The sequence below is a fragment of the Pleurodeles waltl genome, chromosome 3_1 (assembly GCF_031143425.1).
Source record: "Pleurodeles waltl isolate 20211129_DDA chromosome 3_1, aPleWal1.hap1.20221129, whole genome shotgun sequence".
NCBI lineage: Eukaryota > Metazoa > Chordata > Amphibia > Caudata > Salamandridae > Pleurodeles > Pleurodeles waltl.
This window is the reverse complement of record NC_090440.1, coordinates 1,881,881,873-1,881,908,144: the sequence shown is the minus strand read 5'-3', so window position 1 is coordinate 1,881,908,144 and position 26,272 is coordinate 1,881,881,873. Positions and strand designations below refer to the sequence as shown.

Here is a 26,272-nt window from a genome sequence, read left to right as displayed (position 1 = left end):
TTTTTTTCTTTTTCTGTACTTTTGGACTTTTTTTAATTTAATTTGGACTAGGCACTTTAAATCTGATTAGAACTTGCAGGAGTAGATTGAACTGAAGGAAATACTGGAGTCAGTAATCGGAGAGACTGACGTTATGTTGAATCACTTTCAAAAGTTCCATTTAGGCTGTTGCTTTTTCAAAACCTATTACTATAAAATACTTAAGGAGGTCAATTAAGGGCCTGAGGGTGGAGGGATCAGTTGAAGGAAGGCACATTCAGATATCTCCTATTTTTTCTCTCTCTCTCTTCCCCATTCCCGTTTCCCCCAGAGCCAGCCTATTTTAACACAGTGTTTTTTTAATATGTGTTGAGGTGCAAACCTTCCTTTCTACAGAAATCAAAAGTTGAGTGGAACTTTGTCTTAACACCTCCTTATGCCTTTAAAAAAAAAAAAAAAAAAAAAAATTCCCAAATAAGAGGACTAAGGCCCTAATTACGACCTTGGCGGATGGCATGCGGCCACACCCCTGCCGCGGCCATTTGGAGAAACCTAGTTTCCCCCCGCCAGCCCAGCGGGGATCTCGGCCGCAACACAGGAGCCGGCTCCAAATGGAGCCGGCCGTGTTGCGGCCGTGCGACGGGTGCAGTTGCACCCGTCGCGCCTTTCACTGTCTGCTATGCAGACAGTGAAAAGCTGCACGGGCCCTGTCAGGGGGCCCCTGCACTGCCCATGCCAATAGCATGGGCAGTGCATGGGCAGTGCAGGGGCCCCCAGGGCCCCGCGACTCCCCGTACTGCCAGCCTTTTCCTGGCAGTTCAAACCGCCAGGAAAAGGCTGGCGGTAGGGGGTCACGTAACCCCCTGGGCAGCGCTGCTAGCAGCGCTGCCCTGGCTGATTACTACCGCCGGGGCCATTGTGGCGGGAAACACCGCCAGCCTGTTGGCGGTGCTTCCGTCATTACAGCCCTGGCGGTCTTGTACCGCCAGGGTTGTAATGACCCCCTAAGTCCCCAATCCCTGTAATGGAAGCTATATATACACACTGACTGAAAAAAAAACAAAGGTACATGGACATGGACGATATAGTTAGGTTATGAATTTACTTATACAAAGTATATAAATTCAGCAGTAATATTTAGAGTTAATTCAAGTAACTATAAATCATGCCCTAAGATAACTATAACTTTCACCCTCGCCATGCAGTTTTCTTATCAATAATTTTATTACAAATGTTGCAGTGATAATATCGAAGATGCCATAAAAGATGTAATCAATGATATAATAATATGTGGAGTAATTAGTTGTGCATGGCGAAGGCGTGAGTTATAGTTACCTTAGTGCACGAGTTACAGTTACTTGAAATAACTGCTGAATATCTATGTTTTTGTAGGAGTAAATTCATAATTTATTTTAACTTATAAACTTGAAATAACAAAAGGATCTCTCTGAAAAAAGCAGTAACCTACTGACTAATTTACATTACATGCGCTTTGTGATCTGCATGGTACATGTATTTTGCAGCAGGCATATTAGCCATCTGCACTAGCCCTATGATGAGTGAAAGCTTCCACTAGACAATACTCCAATATCCCTCTAGGAAGAACATTAATTATAGAGTTATCTTAAATTTTTTAATTTTGCCTGAAAACTGCTGAAGGCAGGGAACGCTGTACCTGGTGCTTTTAAAACCATACTTGCCAACACAGTGACTGACCCCACCCAAAGTCTGCAACCTGTGGGGCGGCACCAGTCTCACCACCCTAGAGCCTGCCCTGCCTCTGTGAGAACTCCATTTATGCTTACTATCTCCTCATTGCTCCACTGTTCTTTCTTTCATGCTCCCCCACCAACATGGGCTCTCTCTATTTTGCACTCTTCCCTGTCATTCGTTTATTGCTTCCTGGTCCTTCTGCCCGTATAATCCAACTGTTTTTCATTCTTTCCATTTTTTTGTGAGGGCCTGGCACCTGCAAAGTGCTACCAGGCCAGTCTCTGCTACGTTTGCACTTCCATTCACTTTTTTTTTTACTTTTAATTAGTTAAAAATGCCAAAATAGACACCTGGTGTCACGACATATGCACATACAGGCTTCAAGGTGTATGTGCACTTGAATATGCATCAGTGATTTTTTATAATCCCATTCCAAGGTGAGCGCACATGTACCTGCATATGCCATGATGTATACGTGCACCTGTGTTGTTAAATACAGGCAGCCAACTTTGCAGTAGCCTACGCCAATGCAAACAAGCATTGACAAAGCCATTGGTGCAGCCTTTTACACCAGAGGCTGATTGGCATTAACAATTCTTGTTTTTTCTTTCTTTGATTTTTGGACCTATGCATGTACTAAAAAAAATAATTAAAAATAACCATGCACCAGGTTTCTAGTCCGGGTCGAATTAGACTGTAGAGGAATCAGGTGGTTCCCAATGAGCTGATCTGACAGCTTACTGTGTGGGCCTGTTTTTAGCAGTTTGTGGGCCTGTTTGATGGACAAGTGGACTGTTTTTATTGTTGGTTTCCCATATCTTACAACAAGCATAGCCTGCAGCAAACACAAAAGCATGCAATTTCCCATGCCTTGCAAAATACCCATAGAGCATGTCTTTACAAGTTAAAATCTGAGTCACTTTATAGGTCAAGATCGCAAGCGCAACCATACCCACCGCACGTCCATCATTATCATTCGTTCATGGGCTTGCCTTTCAAAAATCCTTTGTTATCCTCGTTAAATGCTTTATGTTTGTCCCTCCCTGAGGCAGTTTTGTTCCCGCCATGGCCGTCGACCCTATTACATAGATAATTGCAGTTTTGCCAATATGTTTGACTGTGACAAACTTCTTTTTCCTTTTGTGTCTCTCCTTCGCGATCATGCTCATGCGGGCTGTGGCGCTTTGAATCAGCTTGCTTAATTTATGTGGCATGAAAAGTCCAGTTAGGAATTTACAATGCTAATAACTCTAACTTGTTTGTCTTTGCTAATACTTGTTTTGTTACAGCAGCTGAGGCAGCCTTAAAGGTTTCAAGTACAAAACACATCGGTTCATTCATTGTCTCGGAAAGAATAGCAACGAGCCTTTGAGCATGCTTTGAGGTAGGCATATAAAAATCCTCTTCTCAGGTGCCACCAGTCCTCCCAAAATCCCATGTGAGAGACCATTTAAAATATGCAGAGTTAAAGGAGCCGACATTACAACTTGAGCAGGGAAACTATTGTGGTGCAGACTTTCCTGTCACATGACCTATGACAAAATTTTCATACCCATAATTCCCTGTCACTTTTGAGTCCTCCTGATGGTTTTTTTTTTGTGGCAAGATGTGTTTTATCTATGTACCGTATTACAACAATTACAATGAATTGGTTGTATTTTAAAGGGTTTTTTAAGATGAACTTAGTAAAGTAAATCACCCTGACAGTCTGTGGAATGGTGTTTCCTGGCGCCACAGATGGCGGCCATGATACTTAAACTCTGGTCTCTCTTCAAAGCGAATAAGTCTTTCGCCCTTCACTAAACATTTCTTTGGAGAGGAACATTTAATAGTTTTACTTAATTTTTAAAAGCCCTGCCAAAAGCAGGGTTACCCTTATTTAGTAAACAAAAGTATAACTATATAGTAGACAGATTGATTATCTGCTGGTTCCTCATGTGCGACATTCTTTTGTTATCCATCAGTGTGCTTTTGGGGGTTATGCAGTTACCCTATAGCCTTGCTACACAACATATAAGAAGGTTGCGTGCTGCACAAAAAGCTCCATATCAGCCGAAAGGATCCACTATCATGTGGGAAGCAGCGATATATAACGACAGGTAAGGAAGGATCAATTGGCAAATGAAACACGTAACTGTTTCTAATCTGGGTTTTGTTTCTGGATCGCCTCTTGCTTCTCCTTACTGATTGTATATTGAGATTTTATTCAAATCCCCTCTGTGACTTACTTGTAAAGATGTGTTAAAGTTCATTTACAAATATGCATACATATATATTTATATATATATCTTCTGAACACATAATACCCAGGCATATTTATTGTGGGGTGCTTCGCCTCAGCAACCCAGGCCGCCCTATCTGTAAAATGTACGTTTATTTATATCATGTCATGGTCTAACGGCCGACTTTGAAACTGGTGAATAAAGTCTGAATCCAACACAATTAACCTCCTGCGATCCTGGGAAAATCACTTAATCAACCCTTGCCTAAAAGTCACAAGCAATAGCAAAGCCAATAGTCCATACTTATGCAAGATCTATTGGCTTTGTTTATGCTATTTCTTAGCCATGTACAGCAGCGTGGCTGCAATGCACCATGGCTGAAAGTTAAAAAAAAATAAGTGCTATGGGGCAGTCAGCGCTTGCTCCATCATAGCGCTTTATTATTTTATTTTATTTTGAACCATGCTGCTAACTGATTCATTAGGTCAAGCGTGAGAGCGCTTTGACCTGTTGTAATCTATCTGGGAGCTTTTAACCATGCCCACCACATGACCCTGTTGCATGGATGCCGATACGTTTAACTGCGAGCAAACTTCTTTTTCCTTTGGTGTCTCTCCTTCGCTCACATGTTCATGGCGGCGGCAGTGCTTTGAATCGATCGCCTATGACTACTGTTTTACTTTTCATTTTCAATTTATGTGGCAAGAAAAGTCCAATCAGGTATTTACAACGCTAATAGCTCTGACTCGAGCAAACGTGTGACCCATTTCATTGTAAATGCTTGCTTAGCTATCCGGTTTGCTAATGGGGGGCACTTTTGTGTTGGTGCCCCAGCCTACATTTTTGTCCTAGTCCAACCCTGACTTTAAGGCTTTTTTGTTTAAAGCTCCTCACCTTTTAGTCAGTTATTCTGACTGCAGTGTCTACTGGCCAGTGAAAACCTACTTGACACCTGTATCTCATCTAAGTCTCCGTCTCGTCACTAATGAAGAGGCCATTTGCAGGGTAGGACTGAGCTATAGGACAGACAGGCAGTGCCAGACGGGCTGCTCTGACACGTCAGTGTATGGAACGTTTTTTGGGTTATTTATGGGCCTGTGTTATGGTCTTCAGAACTGATGTTTACTGTTGATTTCCATAGTATTAAAACAATCATTGCCTGCTGCAAGCTTGTATCCATGCGGTCTTCCATGCCTTGAAAAATACTTATACAACGTCTTTACAAGCTGAAACTGCCCAAATTTGGAACCATGGGCCACTTTTTCATCTGGACCATGGGACTATTTTTTGTCCCAGTCCCAGGCTGGCCATGTACTCAATATCTATATGTGCTCTAGTTTGGTGCTGACAGCAACATCGCAGTACTTAGTATAATAGATTCAACTCATCTAATCCGTTCTGAGTCATAATGTGTGCATATGTTTAAAAGGATACACTGACGACATTGCAAGCTCAATAACACACAACAGTTCAGTAACTTCCCCTTTAAGAAATGGGCAATCCTCTCACCAAAGGACTTACTGGCAATTATAAGGCTTTCCGCCTAAAGGCAGGTCGGTGCGTTTCTGCATCTCCCATTCACAAGATAGTTTTTTTCTTATATTAAAGAGATTAAAAGCGGATTTACGATTCATTTTAATGAAGGTAGGGCGAATTTGTGAAAGCGGTTTACGTGTTAGTGTCGGCGTCATTGTGTAGATGAAGGGCAAGGGATGGCCTGGCTGATGATAGGGCTCCGCCGCAGCCTTGCAAGGCAGATACTAAAATCTGCTTTCTTCTTCGCTTTTGTGTACTGTAGACAATTAAAAGTCCGTTTCCTCGAATGCCTGAACTACGTGAATGAGTCATTCCGCCGCAGTCGCTACATTTGCTGTAGTGAAGACATTTGGGCTGTGACATCAACCAAAGCTCATTATGGGATGCTGTATAATTTCCCCTCTGACCTCTAACACTAATTCAGGTAAGAGTATTGCTAGAGGATAAATGTGATTGTTTTTGCTACATTGCTTGTTTTGTGCTATCCTAAATCAATTCAGCGTTGGGGTTTCTATTAAAAAAAAGTCTGGCTGGTTTGCACATTTTCAGAGAAACCTGCAAAGCAAGATGATCAGGGCCGTAGTTTCGGTGCGTGGACCGGGGGCGTTAGGAGAGAGGTGTTTGGGGTGCTACACCCTCATATTAAATGTGTTTTGTGCTAAATAGGGTGGAGGGGCTTTCAGTCGAGCATGGTGCAGTGTCTGTCAGATGTCACAAGAAATGTTTACATAGACAAAAACACACACACACTCACTCTCCGTTTGGAAAGACTTAGAAAATGTTGGTTATTTCACAAAATAATGTGCTTTCTCTCATTTAGTACCCCTATTAAGCCCTTGGTGCACCCTGCTTGTCGTATTATGGGGCATATTACCAAAAGTGGCCCTTCACATAGTGCAGCACCACTTTTCTTGCACCCCTTAGCACCCCGTAATGCCACCATGGTGGTAGTTTGGGGACTTGCATCAAAAACGTTTATGCTAGTCAGGCGCTTTGCTGATTACAGTCAAAAAAATTGTACGCTAATCCTGCAAAGCACCCAAAGGCCCATTGTAACCAATAGAAGCCTCCTTTTAACGCCTACTCTGAGCTGGCGTTACAACTGGCGAAAAAAATGCCTCAAGTAAATCTCTTAGATTTCCTTGCTCCATTTTTTGGCCCCCACCCCTAATGGGGGAATGCCCCCTTTGCATACATTATGCCTAGCACAGGCATAATGTGGCACAAAGGGTTCTAAAGTGGCTCAATAATGCGTTGCACCACTCTGTAAATATGACACAGTGTTTTTAGGCTTCTAATGCCACATTAGCGTCAACAAATGACGCTAATGTGGCTTTGGAATGGAGCTATGGGCTCTCAAATATGCCCCTATGTATTTTAACATTATGTACCAGCGTGATTGTTGGCAGATGTGAAGCTCACACCCCTCCCCCAATCATACTGGCCATGCTACAACCCCGGGATAGAAAATAGGCCAGGGTAACCAAATAAAATTGGCCCTCATTAGTAACTGAAATAGCTAACAAAATACCCCACATTTGCAAATCGGGACAATTTTAATGTTGAAAAGAAAGACTTAGAGGCCAATTTACTAGGAACTGACAGGGCACAGCGCCACAAGCCTTTCTGCTGCGCTGCCCTGCCTCAATTCGAACGGGCACAATTGCACCGTATTTACGAAACATAGTGCATTTCTGTCCTTTCCCCCTGCACTGGCACACAAATTGCTGCCTAGCGCCATTGCAGGCACCTGCGTTGTTGGCAGGGACACCTTCTTTCACAAAAATGATCCAGAAAGGCATGCTCCTCGTTCTATGTGTAATGCAGCATGCAGCACAAATAAAAAGTTGAAACGAGGAGAACTAAAGATATATGTCCTCACTATGCCTTCCCTGGGGAGGTGTACAGTTCTCATGCATTACCAGGTTTAAAGATTCTTGTAAATCTAGGAATGCATCAAAACCCATTGGTGTTGCATGGGAGCATCCACCACAATGCCCATGGTACGCCTCCCTGACGCAATGTAAGGCAACGCTTTGTTGCCTTACACAATATCTACTAGGTCATGAAAAGCCACGCCAAGTGACTTTGCGTGGCCTTGCAGATATGGGTCTGCACTGTGCACCGCCGGTTCGCCTCAAAAAGTGACGCACTGGTGGCACATGAGGCTTGTAAATATGCCCCTTAGTGTATAGATGTTTTGAAAGGTATGGGAGAAAATCATTCAGTGGGGGTGCTACTGGGACTTTTTATGACCTTTCTAAACTGCTTTGTAAGTGAAAGGTCACAAGAAAGGAGCAGAGGCTAATAAGTGGAATAAAGTAAGATGCCCTGTCACATGTGTTGCATTCTCAGAATCGGGCCATTTGTGATTGCAAAAATGCCTATTTTAAATGAACAAATGTACAAATTGTGATTCCGTGGCATGATACTGAATCACAATTTATGTTAGCAAGTTTGTGCCACCGTTGTGCCATTTTTTTTTTACACAAAAGCAGTGCTAACCCAGCACCATATTTATAAAGTGGCGCTAGACCAGTCTAGCACCACTTTTCCTTGGCTTGTGTCATTTTTCAGGAGTGCCGCTCTACTTTGCATTGTTTATCGACAATGACATGCAAGGTAGGCATTCCCTCCTAAAAAATGACGCTAGCCTGCTAGCGCCACATTCATGAGGAATCGTAAAAATGACACACGCCTAGGATCACCTAGTTAAAATGGAGCTAACTCTGATTAGCGTCAAAATTTTAACGCCTGGTCAAACCAGGCACATAGCAATAAATATATAAGGAAAACTCACAGAAGGAACTCTGGCAAACAACTGCACAACATGGACCTGTTACTGCTACAGCTCGGCACCTGGAGACGACAATAATGATGACGTAAAGTGCCACAAGCACCACAGCAACACCTTCAACCACTACAACAGTAGCCACAAAGGCAGCGCAGGAGAGAGAGAATATCCATCCTTGGACTAAGGGAACAAGAGGCCATCAGACACTACCATCTCAAGCGGAAGTCCATAGTACACCTGCTCCAACACATTTCTCCAGACATCAGGGCAAAAGTAGAACGTCCAACAACAATATCACCCATGACCAAGCTCCTGGCTATGCTCCACATGTTGGCCTCTGGCTCATTTCAGACCACTGCTGCTCCAGTGCGTGCTTTTTCTTAACCATCCTTTTCTGCTTTCCTCAATATAGTACTGGACGCCATCATCCGCCTCACTTCCCACCACATCCTGCTCTCCAACACCCAGCAACTGCAGCAGGAGACAAAACAAGCATTCTACGATATCGCTGGGTTCCTGCATGTGCTGGGTACAATGGATTGCACATATGTCCATCTTGTCCCTCCTTCTGCAATTGATCACCTTTCTAGGAACAGGAAACATACACTTCATAAACGTGCAGGCCATTGTGGACCATTGTGGGATATTCCCCAACATTTTTGCCAAATATCCTGGCAGTGTGCATGATGCCTACATCTTTAGGCAATCAATAACAAATCAACACTTCCAGGATGGACAATATGGCAATGGCCTATTCGTAGGTAAGCAAGCAGACGCTACATAACACATACAACCAACAAAACATGTGGGGCAAACAACACACACCCCACACTCCACACATATGGACATGGAAGCATGGATGACCGCTGTGCAACACATATACAATATGCATCACTCCACACATCCAATGCACATCACCCTCACATACGGCCACATGTACAAGCCCCTAAACCCACTGGGCTGTCACTATTTATGATGCTCGAGTGGAGCAATGCTCTCTCCGCATTCAAAAGGTGGTGTCAAGCCAATACTTGTGTCCTACGCTGCTTTGAAAATACACCGCCTTCACAACTATCACTTAGTGTGGAAGTGGCCTGCAATGGGTATTGCAGTGGGCATGCCACCGAAACACACCTTGCATATTGGCACTGCCCCACCGTTACGACAATCTGTAAACCTGAGGCAGCACCAACAAATACAATGAACCTGAGACTTTCATTGTGTAGATTTCTTCCATGTGTGGTGCATACTGCAGCAGACATAGAAAGAGGAAACTGCCATCATTGATTTGTCATGCGCAGGAAGGGACACCTCCCTGCACATAAACAATCAGCCTCACAAAGCTGCCATCTTTATACCATGCTACAGGCGTGTTTACATTGGAGCTTGGCAGCTGCCACTGCACTTATAGAGGTCAGAAATGCACCATTTCTAGGAAATATGGTATATTGCTGGCCGTTACCAGTGGTGCAGGGCAGTGCAGAAAATCACCTCATGCTCTGTCCTGTGCCACAGGGGTCTGTAAAGTAGTCACATACATGGGAATACATCTCAAACTACTATGCCACACTTTGCATGATCTCTACACACACACATGCATGCTAGCCAGGAAATATCGATAACAGCTCTGTATGCACAAAACCAGTCTCATGGCACACTTCACACATAATAGCTACAAACTCTAAAAAAAATGCTTTTTTGCAAGTTAAAAGTCATAGGGCAAATGTACAATGATTAGAAACATTACACAAATTCTGCATTGGTGAACTGTCATGCCAGACAAATCCTTCAATCACCATGCTACTTCAGCTCAACCCTTGACTGAAAAGTGCACCCCCATAGAACAATACAATCATGCATGCAAACAGGAACCCACACAATGCCAGATGCTAGTCAGATTCCAAACTCCAATGACAAATACTGTGCCAGGCCAGTTAAGAAGAAACACAAATGGAAGTCTGACACTGTTTCTTACCTTCCATTGCAGCAGACCTAGGTTACGTCTTCCAGCAATGAGTCATGACTCCATGTGGAAACCCACATACAAATCCCGAGAAGGTTTACAATGAGGCACACAAAAGGACCAGAAATGTGGTGGAGAGGACATTTGGCATCCTGAAATCTGGGTTCAGGTGCCTAGATGTATCTGGAGGAAGACTATTATATACACCACCCCTTGTGTGCAAAATAATCCTAGACTGTGCAATGGTGCACAACATCTGTGTTCGCACCAATGTCCCCTTGGAGAAATAGGACGAGGTCCCTAGGGATGAGGATAAGGACAATGAAGAACAACAGGAGGATGGGGAAGAACAAAACTCTGCTGCTGGAGCATGTAGAAGGGACAATATTGTGCACATCTTCTTCACTTAGAGAGTGTACTTCAATCATCACTGAGCACACATTTTTAAATAAATCACTTGAACAGCGATTTGTCTCAGAGTACTTTTTTAACCTTCACATGCGTTAAAAACTCACACACTTCTTGGATAGCATGACTGGTCACAACAGGCAAAAAAAGCAATTAGGAGCACACTCAGGAACTCCAACCAACTACACACAATGCACTAATAAATGAATGTGCAGGTGAAATGTATGCTTAGCTTGTTGAACAAATTATATTACATAGCGACACACATATCACACAATTGTGTCTGGCTGACATTTGACAGAAGTCACTTTAAAAAACTTGTGATGACTGCTGTTCAGATGTCTGGCCTAGGAAGGACAATAGTAGTCAGTACCTACAACTGTAGGTCAGTGTCTCCTATGTAACAACTCAATGTCTGAATGTCACAATCACAGGTGACAACATACAACATACCCCTTAGTGGAACGCACATGCACAACTAATAGAGAGTTAAATACAGAGGACAATGCACCTGAATGTCTAGGTCTGTCAGACTCTAATCAGCTGGTATCTTGCATGCATGTCAAGAAATGTCATAGCAAGTCACAAACCCTTGTCAAACTGTATCTGTGAATACGGACACAGACATGTTCAAACATGCATGTCCTAGCTGTCATGTGTATTCACACAATCGAAGCACACTGATAGTGCATGTGACAAAACATAATGAAAGAACCTGTGTGTGACTGCTTATGTCAAAAAAACAAATGTGGAAGTACAGCTGAGATACTCCCCTACTTAAGTTTGCCAGTCAATATGTGGAGGTGACTCGGACACTACACAAGTGCTGTGGTTGTTGTTGAGAGATGTAGGAGGGTCAATCATCTCATCTTGCAAACAATGGAAATGGTTTGGCAAATATTGCTTAGCCTGTAGAAGAAGCAATGTCTGTAAGTAAAGTTCACATGTATGAAATACTATGATGTGCATGAAGGACTGGACAGCGAGGATAAGGAAAATGTGTAAAATGGAATATCTGCACAAACTATGCCAGCAACGTTGACCTAGAAGCCTACAGTACCCAATCTGGCTTCAATGAGTGGGAATTATCACACATTGTCAAGCTCACTCACTTTATAAATCAACATTGTAGCCGTGTAAGTCCATATACTTAATCAGAGACATTGTGTAGGGCATTAAATATCCCAGTCACATTACCAGCAACTACATCTGTGTGCATGGCCAGCACAAAGAAGTGTGAGTGATGCAAGTGGAAACTTACACTATCTGTACCCGGGGTCTGCAGACATTACCCTTTTCCACCATCTACCAAAGACCTAATAATGCATAAGAGGAACAAATACCAAATATTATAACATTGTCATGGCAATCCCTAGTATATGATGAGATAGGTCCAACACAACCAATGTATAAGTCTCCTGTACATGATAGGGCAAGGCTGACATCAAAAAACCTGCAACTCCCCAGTACACAATAGGGCAAGGCTGACATCAACAACCTGTAAGTCCCCAGAACATAATAGGGCAAGGCTGATATCAACAACCTGTAAGTTTCTAGTACATAATAGGGCAAGGCTGACATCAACAACCTGTAAGACCCCAGTATATAATAGGGCAAGGCTGACATCAACAACTTCTAAGTCTCCAGTACATAATAGGGCATGGGACTTCAGTTGTGCAGGTGGATTTCAGCAGTTGACTGTGCATTGTAGTGGCTTAACAAAACCTGAGGATGCCCACCCCTGCAAAATCCCATGAGGGGGCTCCAATCCCTCTGTACACAGTCAGGGTCCTGCTGCCCATGCACAGGGAACTGTGCTGAGGGGGGCACCTTGAGGTTGGGGCCACACCATCACCAAGGGGGCTTTGGGGGCATTTAAAATGCCACTGGTGCACTGATGAGTAGCCTGCTATCCCTGTCTGACAGCAGCACTGCCATGCAGATTGTGTCCTAAAAGGGAAGTTCTTGCAAAACAATATGGTGAGGAATTGTACAGTCAAAGTGTATGTGCAAACAACATCGACACAAAACACATCCTACATGTACACCCTTAGTGCACCATGCTTGGTGTGGACTTTAGCTTTGTGCATGGACAGATGAAAAGTTGCAGCATACGGATTGGTGTATGTGAAAAAAACACCCCCAAACATTTAGATACAGTAGACATGTATCTACATAGGGGAACATGTTTGACACTTATATGAGCAAAAATGTTTCTTCTGCTGGTGGGCAATTACTCACGGAAGATTCAAATGTTTGTAGGAGTAACATCCCTAAACATACCACTGTAGTAGCCGTTACTGATCACACATGAAGAACACATCCACTCACTAGCATGTTACACATAAACCAACCATGACGCGTCAGTCCACCATATCCAACAACTTGCATGCATGGGGAACTGTCATGTACACGTGTTGCATTACAACATAATGTCAGGGCCCTGGGACACACCATAGATTGGCACACGCATGCACTTACATAGGTCTGGGTTTGCCGACGATGTACAAGGTCAAGTCACCAGCATCCCTAGGTATACAGTTGTCAAGGGTATCATGTGCAAGAATCTATTTTGCACATGGGCCAGCTAACCAAGTCTGTGTGGCTAAACAAACAGAGCAAATGTAAAAAATGCATAGTGTTAGACCAACAATGCAGCGTTAAGCACATATGTACACTCTCAGTACACACATTGTACACATTTGAAGACATGAATGTGGAAAATAGTATCATACACATGTACACTTGAAGTCCATCTCACTCCTCCCATGCATCCCACAAACCAACATACATAAGGAAACACATTTCAACATTTGCTAAAAAAAACACGCATGCAGGCATTTTCTGCCATCGCGTATTTAAAAAATGACGCAGGCACCTGCTCGTCAAAAATAACACATTGTGCCCTGTCAGCCATCCATTAAATATACACGCATGGCCGGCATGTGTAAAAAAAAAAAAAACCAATGCATCAGATAAAAACGTAACGCATGAGCCCAGGAAGTGACGCAATTGAACTTCCTTGCTGCAAACATGGTAAAGTAAAGTTACTTTCACTTTCCCTTTACAGTCCTTTATTCTATGCTTGCGAAAGGGTGTGTGGTTCTGGTGATGGAGTGAGGAGTGGTCTATTGTGAGTCTTTTGTGCTGTCTGCTGTCTGTGTTTTGTCCCAAAAGTCTTTTTGTAGGGTTTTTGGTCATTTTGTGTTGTAATAACTGTGCACTGTTGGATGTCTGTCTCTGGGCTGGGTTGGGGGTAGTTTGGGGTATTTATATAGGTTTTTGAGTTGAAGTGGAGTTTGGGTGGGACATGTCAGGGAAGGGAAGGGCAAGGCGTGTGACTGCAGATGAGCTGGGAGGTTTTGTTTGGCTTGTCTATCATTACCTCCACAATATGGTGGCCACGGGTGGCCGTGTCATCCAAGGTTTTAACACCAATACTTGGAAGCTGTGGTGGAGCAAGGTCCACCACCACCTCACCTGCATATTTGATGTGGAGCACACAGATCACCAGCTGAAGCACCAGTGAGTTGACATAATTGTCCAGGAAGAGGGCTTCCTGGACCACCTGGAAATTGAGGTTGGCGGAACTATGGGTAAGTACACCTTATATGTGGTTGATTCCGACTTTGCTTTTGCATGTCTATTGGCCAGAGGATTTACTTTACTATGTCATGACAAAGGCTAGGACTGCGATTAGTGTGTCTGCGCCAACCTGCATCCATGACAAGGGCAGCAATGCAACGTCAGTCAGACAAATGGCATATTCCTGTCTTTGGTCCCTGTGTTTAGCCAGAAGATTTTGAAGTGCACTAACGCCAACACACATGTGTCATGGTGCAAAAGTACATGTTAGCCAGGGACAAATGTCCATGTCCATCAAGGATCTGACCACTGTAGTATGTTGCATGGCCATGTACATGTGATGTCACAAATGAATCAGGAGTATACAGAGTCATGGATGAGTGTTTTCCATGAGTCATGTATGTGCAGAGTGACACAACAATGTGCCATGCTTGCGAAAAATGTCAGCAGAATGTCTTGTGCAAAACGTGACCAATGTAGCTGATGTAGCCTTTCAGGAGGTGGTAAAATATGAATGTTCTGCTACTGGAATTCGGTTGCAAAACATTACTAAATAGCACTACCATTCAGTATTTGGAAGAGATACCCTACAAACGCTCATTCCAAATAACACATTTGTGTTGGGTTGCAACCCCTGTTAGAAATGTGGTCTTTGGTTGGCAGTCAGGTTACCCTCTGTCCAAGCAAGGACCCTCACTCTAGTCAGGGTAAGTCACACACAATCCAAAGTATCCTGTGCCCACCCTCTGGTAGCTTGGCACTGAGCAGTCAGGCTTAACTTAGAAGGCAATGTGTAAAGTATTTGTGCAATAAATCATGCAATAACACAGTAGAACACCACAAAAATACACCACACAGTGGTTAGAAAAATATATAGCATTTATCTGGTAAGATGCAGGTCAAAACAATTAGGATTCATGTACACATTGAGATATCAACTAGAAAATGATGAAAAGAGTCTTTAGCTCTTAAAAAGCAAAAAATGTCTCTTGCAACCACAAAGTACCTGGTTTGCGTTCAAATTCTCCACAAGGGACCACAGAAGAGGAGTTGTGTGGAAAACGGGGAGGTGTGCGTCGATTTTTCTGGCGCACACAGATGATGCGTTGTTGAGTTTTCATGCAGGGCAGGCTTTGCGTTGATTTCCGATGCAGAGACTGGGATCTTCTTCGGGTTGTGGGGTTTTCGCGACCCTGGGGATGATGCGTTGAAACCCTGGCCGTGCAGGACAAAGTCACAGGGGCTGCGTCGTTTCGGTGGGTGTTGGATGGAAATTTCTGCCCTGCGCCGATTCCTCTCAGGAAGCCGGGGTGCGTTGTTCCAGCTCAGCTTTGCATCGATACAGTGGGCACTGCGTTGTTTTCCTCTTCGGGAAGTCAGGCTGCGTCGATCCGGTTCGACGTTCAATTATTTTTTTACCACGAGGCAGGCTGTACATCGTTTCTTGCAGGCTGTGCGTCGATTTTCACCGCACAAGGAGTTCTTTTGCAGAGATGAAGTATTTTCGGTCCTGAGACTTCAGGGAACAGGAGACAAGCTCTATCCAAGCCATTTGAGAGCACTTCTCAGCACAGCCAGGGAGCAGCAAGGCAGCAGGGCAACAGCAAGGCAGCAGTGCTTCTCAGAAAAGCAGTCCAGGTGAGTCCTTAGGACAGCTAGGCAGTTCTTCTTGGCAGGTTGCAGGTTCTGGTTCAGGGATTCTTCACCAGTGGTATCTTGTCCAGAAGTGTCTGAGTTGGTAGGGTCAGAGACCCTGCTTAAATATCCAAATGTGCCTTTGAAGTTGGGGAGACTTCAAAGTGTAGCTTAGAAGTGCACAAGGTCTCCTTTCAGTTCCATCCTGTCTGCCAGGGTCCCAGTGGAGGGTGTGGCTCTCCTTTGTGTGAGGGTAGGCTACTGTCCTTTGACATGTACGTGTCAGGCCCTCCGCCCTCCCAGCCCAGGAAGACCCATTCAGTATGCAGATGTGTGCAAGTGTGACTGAGCATCCTGTGTTTGGGGTTTGTCTGTGTGGAATGCACAAGAGAGCTGTCAACTAACCCAGCCAGATATGGATTGTAAGGCACAGAAGGATTTAAGTGCAGAGAAATGCTCACTATCTAAAAGTGGCATTTCTAAACTAGTAATATTAAATCCAACTTCACCAGTCAGCAGGAATTTGTATTACCATTCTGGTCATAATAAATGTGACCTTGTTACTCCTTTCAGATCAGAATCTACCACTCAAACAGTATATGAGGGTAGCCCTAATGTTAGCCTATGAAAGGAGCAGGCATAACAGTAGTGTAAAAACAAATTTAGGTGTTTTACACTACCAGGACAAATAAACTGCACAGGTACATGTCCTGCCTTTTATCTACATAGCACCCTGTCCTATTAGTTACCTAGGGTCTACCTTAGGGGTGACTTATATGTAGAAAAAGGGGAGTTTAAGGCTTGGCAAGTACTTTTAAATGCCAAGTCAAAGTGGCAGTGAAATTGCACACACGGGCCTTGCAATGGCAGCCCTGAGGCATGGTCAAGAGGCTACTTATGTGGGTGGCACAATCAGTGCTGCAGGCCCACTAGTAGCATTTAATCTACAGGCCCTGAGCACATGTAGTGCACTTTACTGGGGTCTTACAAGTAGATTAAATAAGCCAATTGGGTTTTAACCAATGTCGCCATGTTTTAAGGGAGAGAGCATATGTACTTTAGCACTGGTTATCAGTGGTAAAATGTGCATAGACCTAAAACCAGCAAAAACAGTGTCCAAAAAGTGGAGTGAGGCAGGCAAAAAGTTAGGGGTGACCACCCTAAGGCTGTCAGGTCTAACATCCCCAAATTGCGATATAGTAACTCGTTACTGAGTCCCAATTTGAGGTTTGTACTTTAAAAGAGCATTTTTGAGGTCGCAAATGGCCCGATTCTCTGAATCAGATCAGTGGCAACCATTGTTTGGCCATAAGAGCAATATGTTTAAAAGTTGGGGTTGGGTGTATTTTAGGTTTTTGGGCTACTCCCTTGTATGGGAGTCTACAAGTATTTGTGGGTGCTGACTGCCATGTATGGGGCAATATCAAGAAAAACAACAGAAAGAACGACCCAGAAGACCTTAAAGTAGGCCCTCAAACAGCCAAAGACAGCGCTCCGCACACTAACCTGTTAGATCATCCCTTCTGGCACTGCCAGATTACCTTGCAGGCCAGTCAGACTCAGCGAGCAATAAGCAATCAAATTGAAGGGCACCTCAGCTGAGCCCTAGATTGTGGTTAAAGACACACATGGAGCACTCAAACACGTCGGACCCGTAGGGCCTTGCAGCACGTGCACATCTGTTGTCTTGATATGGAACAAATCACCTCCTGCTCATTGGGTCACATCACTGCTTGTCAAGATACCGCCCTTGAAAGAGAAGGGGTATTTTTGGTGAAGCTCATATTTTTCGGTTAAAAAATGCTTTCTACGTGAAGCACGTGACTTTTTGGAAATTGGACTATACATGGAGTGACGGGGGAAGTGAACACGAACAATCCAATTGGTTAAATAACAACTGAAACCAATAGTTTCGATAAGATATCTAAAACCGGATCCACCTGAAAAATCAATGGGATTGTTACTTAATAGCAATGTATTGAATGACCAAAGCCCAAAGTGCTAATAATAGAGCGCGGTAGAAACCATTTCCAGATAGTCGGTGTGGATTCCACGCAAGATTTCATTTTCGTGTAGGACTAGGGTCTTGGCTATCAGTGGCATAGCAGGTGCAATGGCACCAGGACCCAGGGGTGTGAAGGGCCCTCTTCACCCACAATATGACACCCTCTTACTACCAGGCAGGCGGTAGCAAGGCCCGTTTTCATTGCTTGCATCAATGCTTATATCAGCCTTTCTACGCCACTGACTGCGGCAACCGTTTCATATAACAGCCTTTTGATTCGTTCTTTTTCTTGTTAATATCACAATCCAGTGTGAGCAAAGATCGGTGTAGGTGTTTACATGTTCCCATTAACTTGGATGCAGTCTTTGAACTGTGCTTGGTGTGCTTCTGCTAGCAATCAGTGAGCTCATCCTTTCATCCTTCCAAGAGTGGTAGTACACCTTGCACCTGACTGTGGGAAACGTTAATAGTGATGCATTTGAAAGCAAAGACGTGAAGCTAAAAAAACAGAAAAACATATTTTTTCCAGGATCCTTGACCAGATGCAGCACTAATAGCACAGAAGTCCCCCACCCGGAAGTCATTATTGCAATTGCGCTGGAGAAAACACAACTACAAAAGACCGTTTTAATAATCGCTTACTCGTTTGCACTGTGATCAGGCAATGTGGCGCAATTCATAACCTTCAGAGTCCAGAAGAATTAAGAAGCAGGTGACAAGCTCGAAACTAACAATTTGTTTCATAGCTCAGGTCATTCCTCGCTTTAACATCACTATGTAGGTTGCCACGCATGCAAAGGTTCGAATCCCCCTGAGTAGTAAATTCCATCATTATGTCAACTCACAGATGTAACTGTACATCCGTGCCGCTCACACTAAACATGAAAACACTTCCCATATAGGATCACAGGTACAGACAATACCCAACCACACACTCTACATGGTAGCGTACAACGTATGTAGGCACATACTTGAGTGCCCCAGCTGGGAATTACTAGCACTGGCAATGCCAATCGATCTCGGTTTAAAGGAATGTTGTATGGCAATGTGACGCATTACAAGTAAATAGAATATACATTTGTGTGAAGGCAAAGTAATGTAGAATAATATTGGTGTAGGCTAAAAAGCCAGGTGACAGTTTCACTGTAAAGTCAGACATAAAAATTAATGTAGGTTAATGACTGCCCTTCTCCTATCTGTGCTGCTGCAAGAAGAAAACAAAATACATTATCTATCTATCTAAGACACTTTAGCAGCACTAAGATGTTATGTGTGTGTGTCCCTGAAAGTTCAAGTTCAGGCAGCTGAATAAACAAAATGAACACAGCTGGGGCAAGCAGTTTTTGTGGAAGCACAGATCATCTGCCCAATTAAAACATGTACTCCTGGCTCCCAACATGTGGGTGGAGCCAAAGCCCCTCTCCAGATGACTTTCACATAATTGTCTGGCATCAACTGCGCTGTCATGCTAGACCACAGTGAGCGCTGATAAGGATGAGACCTTTCGAGAGTGCTTTAACAAGCAGGGTGTTTATTCCGAGTGGTCTTGTTTGCTGATGTACAACCACAGGCCTCAATTGTAATCCTGGCATTCTTACTTGACTGAACTGCGTCTTACTTTACATACCAGTTAATCATATTGCGTCACTCTGACTGTAAATGTTTTGAAAGAGGCTCAGCAATACTGATATCAGTTGCATAAAAATGCTAAATAATCAGTGCTAGTTGCATTTGAGGATTGGGCTGTTTAGCTCAAACTAACATAAAGGATATAAGTTCATACCATCTTATTTACTTATGACTGGTATGAATGTAAACTCTGGTTGAGATTTACTAAGGACTTGCTCTGTCGTTGCATTACACCAGTCGACGCAAGGCAGTGCAAGTCCTTAAGTGATATTTAATGTAGGAGGCTGGTTATTAGCAGAGGTAAGTACACACCTACCACTAGCATTAATTCCCCCAAGCCAATCTTAAGGTCCAGTCAAGGTGTCAAAACATTAGACCCTGGCTCTACCCCTGGTACCTTGGCAATGAGCAGGCAGGCTTCACTTAGGAAACTGGTATGTAAAGCATATACATGCACAATACAGTAAATGAGTAACACACAACACTTAATAAAAATCCCAGACCAATTTATAAAAATATTAAATAATTGTGTCTTCAAAATGACACCAAAATGACAGAAATCCAATAAAGAGAACCAGAGTTATGAATTTTTAAAGATTAAGTAAATGTGCTTTCTTGTCCTTAGAAATCAATAGCGCCAACCGGGACATCTGCATCTGGTTGCACTTGACCGTGACAAAGTCAAAGAATGAGGCCGACCGCGATGAAGCCCTGCTCAGATAAATTGAACAGGAGACCTCAGTTAAAATTTTACTTTTGCACTTAGAAACTTTTTGGGAGCTTTTCTCTCTCTATGTTGTGCAGTCCTCCCCAGCAAACCAATTTCGATCCAACATCGTTGGACTGCTTTTCTGTGATGTCCCAGTCAAATCCTGGAGGTCTGAATCTCTGGCGTTTTCTGCAGGATCAACCTGAAATTCAAACTGGGTTGTGGTTGAAGGTAGTCAGCTTGACGCACAACGTCGTGTCGGTCCACTTATGAAGCCTTTTCCCAAAGTTGCACAAACTTCTCCAAACTTCTGGGACTTCTTCCTGAAGTTCCTCGTGAGGGTTCAAAGTGTCAAAAACACAAATCCAAGGGTCTAGAAGCTCTGAGATGGTCCTTGGTAGTTTAGAACTACAGTTCCTCCAATGGACCCGGCCAAATCCTTAAAAGTCAATTGGATGCAATCCAGGATGGCGATCTTTGTGATAAATAGTGCAGGCAAGCTCTATTAACCTGCTGCTTTTAGGAAGTCCACTCATGAGTCCTTTTTGAAGCAAGGTTAAGTTCCTAGGGCTGTTGTTCCAGTGTGCTATAGGAGCAGTACTTTAAAGTGCTTTCCCTGGGGTTGCAGACTAGGGTTCCAGCAGGGAAATCCTTCTTCTTCTTTCGGGCAGCAGATCTGAGTTGTAATGCAGCACAGCCACCTTTATTCAATCATCTAGGGTGACAAGCAGGGGGGTCCTGTCCATTGAGATGCAGGGCATCACATGAAAGCATGACAGCTTCCTCCAAAGTGTGGCATTTTATTGTTCCATAAAGCACTGCATTTTAAGACTTAAGAGGGACGTTTTCTCTCCAGAGGAGCAAAACCTGGCTATACCGACCTACTGGTGTGGATCATTCCCATTAATACCCCCCCCCTCCAAACTATCTGCAAATCCCTTTCCTGGGCCTGCTGTCTATCTTTGGAGTACAGGGTCAGAGGGCAGGCCTGGCTTTAATTTCTTTCTGTCCTGCTTCCTTTGATGCCCAGTTTGATTTACCAACCCCATTTCTGGGCTGGCCTCTGCACACCTCCCCCCATTAGATAACCCCTGCTCAGTGCAGGCCACTTTTCACCTCCTCAAAGCAGTCTGTCTAATCCTGATAAAGCTGACAAGTCAGGAGAGGCCACTAGCAGGCGGTAATATGGCTTACAGAAAAGAAAGTCCCATAATATATTTTCTGTATTGGTTAGATTATCTTTTTAGTCCTTTCATGATACATATAGCTCCTCCTTAGCAATACTCATGCTTATATGAAATATTCCATTGTTATCCAATGGTAAGTATCTGGGCGACAGAGGGGAGAACTTAGGGGTGACTTATAAGTAAGAATAAGGTAGTTTATCACTTTGGAAGTACCTTTACCATATACCTTTTATTCAGAGCACTGGCCCTGGGCCTGGTTAGCAGAGCCCAGGGCACAGTCAAGGTCAGTTACCACCAGTATCAGTCAGAAAACAGGAGTGAATATTCTAAAACTGTGACTTTCTCACATTTACTAAGCCATACAAGGGGTGATTTTCACTACCTTGGAGCGGCTTGAGCTGCATTGCTTTACATTTTGTAGTGTTAGATGGAGCATGAGTGTTACCATGCATCAGCCCATAAAATGTGTTGCAATCCTAGATATATGAAAATCTGCAAACCTAGCATTGCACCAAAAAGGTGTGCCTCCAGTGGATGGCGCAACAAGGAGAAATGTTTTTCTAATTTTCCTTTTCACTTCTTCTTTCTATGTGTGGTGCATCCCACATTACACATAGAGAGGAAATTACCTGTTAGGATTCTTTTTTGTGCTGGAAGGAATCCCTTCCTGCTCAAAACAATCCTGCCTGTAACACAGGCACCCTTGAACCGTGGAGCAAGGATGTCTACATTGGCGCTAGGCAGCACACATTGTGCCAGCACAAGAAGGGAGCAGAGGTGTGACATAAAGTAGTAGATGTGACTCATGCCTGTACTCTCCATTTCACGCAACATGCTACACGAAACTATAGTATATCTGGGCCTCTGTGTTTTGGTAAGATTGCTTACTGTCCATCCTCCCAAAACCTGCTTCTGTGGTTAAACAAGGACAACATTTTTAGCACCATCCAAGCAATACAGCCTAATGCTGATTATTTGAAAGTGATGTCAATCCATGAAACAAGAATGTTCACAAAACGCAAGTAGAGCAAAGGATCAGTCAGAGGAAAGGTTAGCGATATGACCAAGTAGTGAAAAAGTACATCTTTCATAATGGTTTTGCAAAAATACACTGGAGGTGCTGTGGACTTCTAGCATGGCTGAGTGCCACAGCACCTCAAGACAGGGATGAAATAACAGGTGACTTTTTACAAAATGAATGCCCATGCAGGAAAGGCACATGCAACTTAATGAGTCAGACGTGAACAACTATATGGAATAAAAATCCAGCTACTCCAGTGTCTCTAAGTTAAGAGTACCATATTACTGAAGTACCCCCCTTCCCGTCCAACCTTGGAGCCACCCAGTGATGATCATAGTACATAATCTCTGCAGTGCAACCCAACATAAGTCACTGTAAGCAAGAACGTACCCAAATTACACTTGTAGGGGCATACAGAATTGCTGAGAAAAGACAATTTTGCCATGTTCTTAACGTAGGAGCACTCTATTGCACAGAGGAGATACCCATAGCAAAGTGGTGTAGCTTTCTTTGATGCAGCAGGTTCAGTGGCATCAGGCCTAGAGACTCGAGGGGCCCATTCATCCCTGGTTATTGCTCTAGTTTACAATTCAAACAGCAGCTCCTGGATTTATGCCTTCCTTTATACTTGGGCCCATTACACACAGACTAGGTTACTGCCACCACCAATTTTCATCATCTGGACTGGCAACGATGCACAGGGAGGGCAATCACTGTGCACATCTCTACTTTCAGAGCTACAAACATTGTTGTAATCTTAACCTTTGTGCAGTAAACACACTGACACCGTTAGCTGATGACACACCAAAAGCAAAAGACAACAAACAAGCACTGCAAAGCTGATAGGTCCAGCCTTGGCTAAACTTTATTTTTATTGCAAGCATATGCCACAAAAAAAGAAGCAAAAAAAAGAAAGCTGACCGCTACCTCATTGTGTCAAACACTTCTTCTATAAACATTTAAAAATTTTAAAACGTATCTATTACACATACTTTTAATAGAACAATTTGGATGTTTTCTGGCAGGATGAAGTACTTAGTTGAGGAAAATCTTTTTAGTTTTAAAACACATCACAGGAAATCAGGAAATATTTTTATTGGCTTAAGAAAAGGTTTTGTAGGCTTTGACTTACAATAAACTGAATACATAGTGTAAGAGAGCCCCTGGCTCAAGTGGGCAGACCCATTGCTACATACTAAGGGGCATATTTATGAGCACCACATTACTGTCATTTTGTTTTACGTTAATGTGGCGTTAAGTTGGCAAAAACGCTGCACTAATCCTGCAAGAATATACGACGAAACAACGACTGCAAAAAAAACTACTGCCTTAACAACGAGGTCGGAACACCGACCTCGTTGCTACTACTAATGATTTTACCACGAATGCCTTAACAACGATATTTTGTTGTAAAGGCATTCCTGATAAAATCATTAGCAATAGGCACCATTCACCCTACATCCCTCACCCCACCCTCCCAACCCCACCCCAAAACCTAAAACCCCCTGACCCCCCACCCACTACCCAAAATCAAAAACGCCCCACCCCCCCAACCCCACCCCAAACCTAAAACCCCCTGACCCCCCACCCACTCCCCAAAACCAAAAACGCCCCACCCCCCAACCCCACCCCAAAACCTAAAACCCCCTGACCCCCACCCTCTCCCCAAAACCAAAAACGCCCCACCCCCCAACCCCACCCTAAAACCTAAAACCCCCTGACCCCCCACCCACTCCCCAAAACCAAAAACGCCCCACCCCCCAACCCCACCCCAAAACCTAAAACCCCCTGACCCCCCACCCACTCCCCAAAACCAAAAACGCCCCACCCCACCCCCCCAACCCCACCCCAAAACCTAAAACCCCCTGTCCCCCCACCCACTCCCCAAAACCAAAAACGCCCCACCCCCCCAACCCCACCCCAAAACCTAAAACCCCCTGACCCCCCACCCCCTCCCCAAAACCTAAACCCACCACTTACCTTCGCCAAGTCCCTTCTTTGTACCTTAACCACATGTTCGTTGTTCAGAACATACGTAGTTAAGGCACAAAAAAACGAAGTCGTGGTTAAAAAAAGCGTTGTTGCGCTTTCGTTAACCACGACCTTCGTAAAAAAAAAGTCGTAAAAAAGGATGTTTCCCATCCTGCAAAGCACCAAATTAGCATCAACAATTTTGTCGTTAGTTCCCTAAAGTGTGCCATGATGTGCTGTATCATAAATATGGTGCACATATGGTGGCATTAGGGGGGGCACAATGGAGCACAAGAAAGGTGGGGCATCATGACATGGTGAGACACTTTTCATAAATATGGCCTTAAGATGGGTGTCAGCAAAATGTGAAGGACAGTTGAACAAATAAATGGACAGTGAAGGCTACCCCAAAGTCCCTCGATGTATGTATATTTGTATGTATTGTTTATTGGGTGGCAGTTAATTCCATGGCACTGGCGAGACAACTACAGCCATCCCTAGGCCAACACTAAGAAGTTGCATATTAAAGTTTACAGCACAGGCAATGTCACACACTTGACACCCTTGACCTTAGCATTCCTCATATGGAGGAGTCTTTTAAGACAAAGAACCTGATGGCCCAATATCAGTCAAGATTGTACCTAAGTGAAGAATGGAGATAGGGCTGTTAGTGAACAAGTATGGCCTTTTGATCCAAACAGAACACAGAAAACACTCCCCAATAATTACACTGGATCTGGAAACAGAGTTTGCCACAGTGGATCGTACTATCCTGCAGGACATCCTGGAGACAGTGATTAGAGGCTTTTATCAGCATGCTTTTTGAAGGGCATAGAAGAGCAGTTTACATTCATCACTGGTTGGTTCTCATATGGAATTGCCCAGGGCTTCCCATTGTCTGGCCCCTCTTTAACATCTATCTCTTGTGAACATTTTACGAGCACAAGGATTTTGGATACATTTGTCAGCCATTTGGCAACCAGAACTTGCTTTGATTAATTGGCCCTTAAAAGTTTTTCTTACTTTGTGCTAAAATGTGCTTCAAGTGTGGAAAACCCCTCAAGTATTGTGTTCCACCCTCAAAATAATGCTCCATTAGCTTGGTGCCTAATTTTCTGCCCATCTGCCTGACCACCACTTACTTTTTGGACATCTCACGCATAAAGCCACAAGGTAAAAAGAAATCTGGTCTTTATTTGGGTGTGCCATTGAAAACCCTTGTTAGGAGTGGCCTATTCATTTTGATGGACCCAATATCATCTGTTACTGGAACCATCAAAATTATGTTTTTTTGTGATAAAGTCACTGCACAGTGGTTATTCCCTCATCTAAAATTACCAGGATCCCCAGTACTGATAAATCAGAGGGAGAGAAATTATGAGGACTTTTTATGGACCACTCTTCTTAATACTTGAAACCTTTCTCCGACCATTATCAATCCCTGCATTTCCGGCTGGTGTACAAAGTCAAGTTTATGATCCTAGGCGTAACGTTTACATTGCTCCACGGCTTGGCCTCCATTGCAAAGAGGACAAGGCAAATCTACATTGATCCCCTACTGGCTTGCTTATAACTGATCGAACCATACTGGCTTTTTACACAAAGGACAAGGAAAAGATATATTGATTCCCTACCGGCTTGCTTTCAGCTGATCGAATCCTACTGGCTTTTCCAGGGACCAAGTACAAGAATAGATGTCAGTAAAGGCATGCATTCTTTTATCCACGCCGCTGGAATGCTGTGCATTTGCAAATTAGTTGTCTAACTTCTTGAAAAAATTCGCCAGTGTTTGTGAGAACATATGCTCACTCTCACTCTAAATGCTTAATGGAAACCATGTACATGAAGAAAACAGCAGTGTTTTTGGTGTAGGTGCATTCATACATGCATTTTCTTTTGTTAATTTGCTGAATCT

General features: G+C 43.7%; 1 non-coding gene across 1 annotated transcript; it reads left to right on the top strand.

Annotated features, from left to right (window-relative positions):
• The first annotated feature begins 3,447 nt into the window (after nt 1-3,447).
• LOC138286230 (U5 spliceosomal RNA) lies at nt 3,448-3,563 on the top strand. Its single transcript, XR_011201896.1, has one exon. It is a non-coding gene; the product is annotated as a U5 spliceosomal RNA (small nuclear RNA).
• The last annotated feature ends 22,709 nt before the right edge of the window (nt 3,564-26,272 follow it).